Source organism: Euprymna scolopes, chromosome 33, assembly GCF_053919585.1.
Source record: "Euprymna scolopes isolate OS-2025 chromosome 33, ASM5391958v1, whole genome shotgun sequence".
NCBI lineage: Eukaryota > Metazoa > Mollusca > Cephalopoda > Sepiida > Sepiolidae > Euprymna > Euprymna scolopes.
The window spans coordinates 77,226,428-77,232,435 of record NC_136514.1 but is presented as its reverse complement, the minus strand read 5'-3'; the positions used below and the strand labels follow the sequence as shown (position 1 = coordinate 77,232,435).

Genomic DNA, 6,008 nt, shown 5'->3' with positions numbered 1-6,008 from the left:
GGTTTTACACGTTAATAAAAAATGTTTTAAAAATTGAGAGTTAAGTAGGAAGTTCCCCAGTATGAAAGGGTGAATGCGGTATTATGGTGAAAGAAGATACTAGCTGGGAGAAACTTTTGATTTTGTTTAGTTCTGGAGTGACAGGGAATACCAACGACCCCCCCCAACAACCCCCTTTTTGAGTTGGCCGTGTGCCTAAGTTTTTCTTCATTGTTGATTTTCACTGTATTTTTAACATGAATAAAGGATTTAATATCTCAAAGTGTAGTATCTGTTCCGGCAGATACTGCAAGCCAAGGTCTTATATGTGGGGGAAACCCCACATATAAGACCTTGGTCAATGTAGGGCCAATCCTTCATACCAATTTCCGCTATCCAGCTCCCCTACTCCCCGGGGAGCTGGTCCCTATTTCCCCTTCACTCCTCACATTAAAAATTGGCCTTGTGCCTAATTTGCTCAGTGGGGGAGCAAATAAATACCTGCCCTTTTCTTGGCCTTTTGGCCAAGATTAAAGTGTAGTATCTGTTCTTACTACATACATGTTATTACATTCTTGGCCTTCGGGACAAGATCAAAGTGTAGTATCTGTTCCGGCAGATGCTGCAGGCTATGACTAGCAAAGACCAGATGTGAGGGAAACCCCACATGTCTGACCTTTAACCAGCTCCCATTTCCCACCTCTCGGGAGCTGGTCCCCTTTTCCCTTCCCCCTCCCTTCACTCCTCACATTAAAAATTGGCCTTGTGCCTAATTTGCTCGGTGGGGGAGCAAATAAATACCATCTGTTCCGGCAGATACTGCAAGCTATGACTAGCTATGACTAGCAAAGACCAGATGTTGGGGCAACCCCACATGCCTGACCATTAACCAGCTCCCATTTCCCACCTCTCGGGAGCTGGTCCCCTTTTTCCCTTCCCCCTCCCTTCACTCCTCACATTAAAAATCGGCCTTGTGCCTAATTTGCTCGGTGGGGGAGCAAATAAATACCATCTGTTCTTAATAGATACTGCACTTACGTTTGTAACTTTTCCTAGGCAATGGAAAATCTAAGGCATTTTTCATCGCATGCAAGTCACTCCATCGGTCGGTCTGTAACACATTTACATTTTATTATTTTTTTTTTAAGCAAGGGGTATGGAGTAACATTTTTGTCCCCCGATTTATCAGAAAGGGACCTATGTTTTCAATGGGTCCGTCTGTCCATTAGACCGGATGATTGACGGATAACCGTCCATTAGTTTTTCCTGAAATTTTGTCACAAATTATATTTTAATATATAAATGTGTATAGTAAAATATTTTTCTTTTTTTTTTTTGTTGCGAAAAATCCTGTTTTGCCCGCAGGGGTTCAAAAGGGGTAAAAAATGGCCCAAAAATGACACTTTTTGTCCCGTAACATTTGATCCATCCATTAGATTTTTCTGAAACTTGCCCAAAATGTGGAGAGCATTGTTTTTAATATAAATTCAGTATGGGCGACCCTGGCAAAAGTCTGGTTTGCGTCCCTCAGGGAATTTTTGTGCTGAAAACGCCCTTTCTTCTGGCGCGTTTTTCATATTTCTCAACAAAAACTTATGTCTATATAGTTGTTTCCCATGTTGCTGAATGTAAATATACATGTGTTAAGGTCTGAAACTGCACTGTTTGTACATTGTCAAAGTGGCTCATAAGTGGTCAAAATTTTACCAAAATAGCAAAAAAATGACACTGTTTGCCCCATAAATTTTGACCTATCCATTAGATTTTTCTGAAACTTGTCCAAAATGTGGAGGACATTGTTCTTAATATAAATTCAGTATGGGTGACCCTAGCAATATTCTGCTTTGCGTCCCCCGGGAACTTTTAGTGTTAGAAAACACACTTTTTTGGGACTCCCATGCAGCAGCAATTTTTAAAACTATATTTCGTAGAGGGGGACCATGCATGCGCGGCTCATTTTTTAAGCAAGGGGTATGGAGTAACATTTTGGTCCCCCGATTATCGGAGAGGGACCTATGTTTTTGGTGGTTGTGTCTGTCTGTTAGTCCGGACGATATACGGATAACCGTCCATTAGTCTTTCCTGAAATTTTGTCACAAATTATATTTCAATATATAGATGTGCATAGTAAAAAAAAAATTTTGTGTGAAAATTCCCATTTCGCCTACAGGGGTTCAAAAGGGGTAAAAAATGGCCCAAAAATGACACTTTTTGTCCCGTAACATTTGATCCATCCATTAGATTTTCTGAAATTTACCCAAAATGTGGAGGGCATTGTTCTTAATATAAATTCAGTATGGGTGACCCTGGCAAAAATCTGGTTTGCATTCCCCGGGGATTTTAGTACTGAAAACGCCCTTTCTTCTGGTGTGTTTTTCATATTTCTCAACAAAAACTTATGTCTATATAGTTGTTTCCCATGTTGCTGAATTAAATATATATGTGTTAAGGTGCGAAACTGCACTGTTTGTCCATTATCACTGGTATTCGGGATTCAAAGTGGCTCATAAGTAGTAAAAAATTGACCAAAATTGCAAAAAATGGCACTTTTTGCCCCATAAATTTTGATCTATCCATTAGATTTTTCTGAAACTTGTCCAAAATGCGCAGGGCATTGTTCTTAATATAAATTCAGTATGGGTGACCCTAGCAATATTCTGCTTTGCGTCCCCCGGGGACTTTTAGTGCTAAAAGCTAAAAATGCCCTTTTTTCATATTTCTCAATATAACACTTGATATGTATATCTATATAGTGCTCTCCCATGGTGCTGAATTTTTTTTTTTTTTTTTTTTTTTTTTTTACAAGGGTGTCACCACTTATCAAGGCCCAGAGGCCACTCGAGGATAAGGGTAATTCAAATATACATGTGTTACGGTGTAAAACTGCATAGTTTGTCCATTGTCACTGGTATTCAGCATTCCAAGGGCTCATAAGGGGGTCAAAAATGTACCAAAATTGCAAATAATGACACTTTTTGCCCCATAAATTTTTACATATCCATTAGACTTTTCTGAAACTTGTCCAAAATGTAACTTTTCCTTGGCCACATGGCTAAGATCAAAGTGTAGTATTTGTTCTTAACCGATGCTTCACTTGTTTGTAACTAATAAGTAAATGTGTTACAGACCGACTGACTGACCGACAGAGAATATTTTTTTTTTAATGCATACCACAAAATAGTTTTTTTAGTCGTGTGCAAGCAACTCTATAAGTCACTCAGTCGGTCGGTCGGTCGGTCCATCGGTCCGTAACACATGTACTTTTTTATTTCGTTTTATGTTTATTATACCACTATTTATTGGTTTTCGGGGTTCCTGAATACGAAAATAACGTTTCAAATTCCCTAAATCAAATAATTTTTGTGATATAAAGTAGGGGATCACCTTTCTGTATTAATTTAATGTAAAATGATCACACACTTTACAACCAGTCAGTCTTAAAGCCATTCAAGTCATGATCTCCAGATCATTCAAATTGTTTTTGAAGAATTCCAGTTATTTTTTAAGCATTCAAGTTATTCTTAAGGTCATTCAATTCATCCTTAAGTTCATTAAAGTCATTCTAAGTCATTTACTTTTTATTTAAGTCATTTCAGCCCATTTTTCGGTCATCTTAGTTTATCTTTAAGAATTTCATGTCAATCCTATATTCACGCATTCATTCATTAGACGAGAACACACGACTAGTGGCTATCGGCCTTGTTCTTCTTGTTACTTTTCTTGCTCTGTTTTCTTCTTCTTAGCTGTGTACATATCATTATGGCATAATCACGTTGACACACCGGTCCCCATCAGATCACCCAAGTTAAGCAACAGTGAGCCTGGTCATTAATAAACTGGGTGACCATTTGTTCATTCCAGCTGCCGTATGTGTTCTCCTTGCCATTGGACCCAAGCAGTGTCGATTCAGGAGAGGTGTGGTTGGGATTGCGCAACCTTTACCTTACAAATGCGCAACTATCTTTACAGGTGTGTGCATTGTCTCTTGAGACTAAACGGAGACATTGCATTATAATTATTATTATTGTTGTAGTTGTTGTTGTTGTTGTGGTTGTTGTTGTTGTGGTTGGCCCTCGATAAAAGGAGAGGGGGGGGACCTGTAAATTCACCCTTGTCTGTTCTTCTGTTCGTCCGTTTGTCCGTTCGTCTGTCCGCACTTTTCTCAATAACTACGCCTTGGAATTTGTTGAAATTTTGAACAAACATAAAACATGATATTAAAAAAGTAATAATGGATTTTCTGGGAAAGCTCTGGTTGCCCCCCCACCACCACCACCACTTTTTTCAATAACTACGCCTTAGAATTTTTTAAAATTTAAAATTTTTTGCACAAACATTTAACTTGATATTATTTAAAAAAGTAACAGAATGGATTTTCGAAGAAAACTCCAGTTGCCCCCCCCCAAGGGGTTACTTTACGGTTAAAATGGCTAAAATCGACACTTTTGTGCTTATAAAAAAAAAATTGATGCCTTGGATTTTTATAAAACTTTCTGAAAAGTTGTAACTAACTGATTTCTATATCATTTTTTTTTTTTTTTGTCTATACTTTGCCATTACCCCTGGGTGTGCCCCAGGGGCTCTTTTAGGGCTAATAAAAACACTCCATTTTTGCGACTATTTTAGCATATTTGTCCAAAATTTTCTGTGTATGTCTATTCATTAGCAGTTTTGCATGGTGCTGAACTCAAATTGAAATATGTTAAGGCCTAAAATTGCACCCTTTGTTCATTCTCACTAGGATTTGACGTCTCCTGGGGATTTTGGGGGCTAAATGGAGGGGGGGGTCAAATGCTGAACTTAGTCATTTTTATGCCTCGTTCACTGTGCACTCACGAAGGACCATGCATGCTTCACTTGTTGTTATTATTATTATTTCTACTACTATTACTTGTCGACTTTTTGATCCGTTAAAAACGGACAAAAGTTATAGGCCGTTATCTTAGAATTAGTTCTTTATGCAAAATTTGTATTTGAATATTGTTAAATCTGTGCTAATTTTTGCATCATATAATAATCCTTATTAATCCTTTACGGAGCGTATAACGGATGTCATTATACTTAGTTTGCTGCACTTTATCTTAACAAAGGGTCATACATAATTTCAACCAGATCAGACCAGTAGTTTCTGAGAAAACATGTAGAGTAAACGTTGTATTATGGTGACTACTTCCTATTCATTGCTATATATGCATCAAACAGGTATCATAAAATTGAGTTTGCTGCACCTTATCATAGCAAAGTTCCCAACAATATTTTAGCCAGATCTGCCTAGTTTTATCCGAGAAAGCGTCTAGAGTGAACGTGGTATTCTGCTAACTAATCACTATTAATCTCTTACTGTCATCAGACAGATACTATAATACTTTATTCACGGCACCTTATTATAGCAAATGTTCATACAAGGTTTCAACCAAGTCGGAGCAGTAATTTCCGAGAAAAATTCGAACAAACAGGCATAGAGGAATACTATCATCACTCACTAGAATTTCTTACATCATAAATGATTACCAACTAATAACAACCGAGAGTACTTTTCCTTGAGTCTGTGTGACAACAAGTCTCTCCAGATTTCCAGTGCCTTCAAACTCTATGGTAATATCAAGTTGACAAGAAAATTCTTGCGGTTTTTAACTTAACTTTTAAATTCAGATGAACGTATCTCGGCTCACACAAAACTTTATTGATAGAAATAAGAACCATTAGAATCAACACACTTTGGTCAACGCAGAAAAAGGGTATTCATGCCAGTTACCATAAAATCTTGCGTTCTGGTGGCAATGAAGTGGCTGAAGGCGTTTTTGATATCGCTTATGTTTTCAAAGAATTTGCCACTTAGAAAGTTGAGATGCTTGAAAAAGTGGTAGTCGCTAGTTTTTTTTTTTTTTTTTTTTTTTTACAAGGGTGTCACCACTTATCAAGGCCCAGAGGCCACTCGAGGATAAGGGTTAATAGGTATACATTAGTCATTGTGATTTTAGCATAGTAAACAGTGGGAATTTTGAAACTTGGATTACTTAGGGGGACGA

At 37.7% G+C, this 6,008-nt stretch overlaps 1 pseudogene; it reads left to right on the top strand.

The window, feature by feature from the left end:
• Positions 1–483: 483 nt before the first annotated feature.
• Positions 484–660, top strand: LOC145258513 (U2 spliceosomal RNA; annotated as a pseudogene).
• Positions 661–6,008: the final 5,348 nt, after the last annotated feature.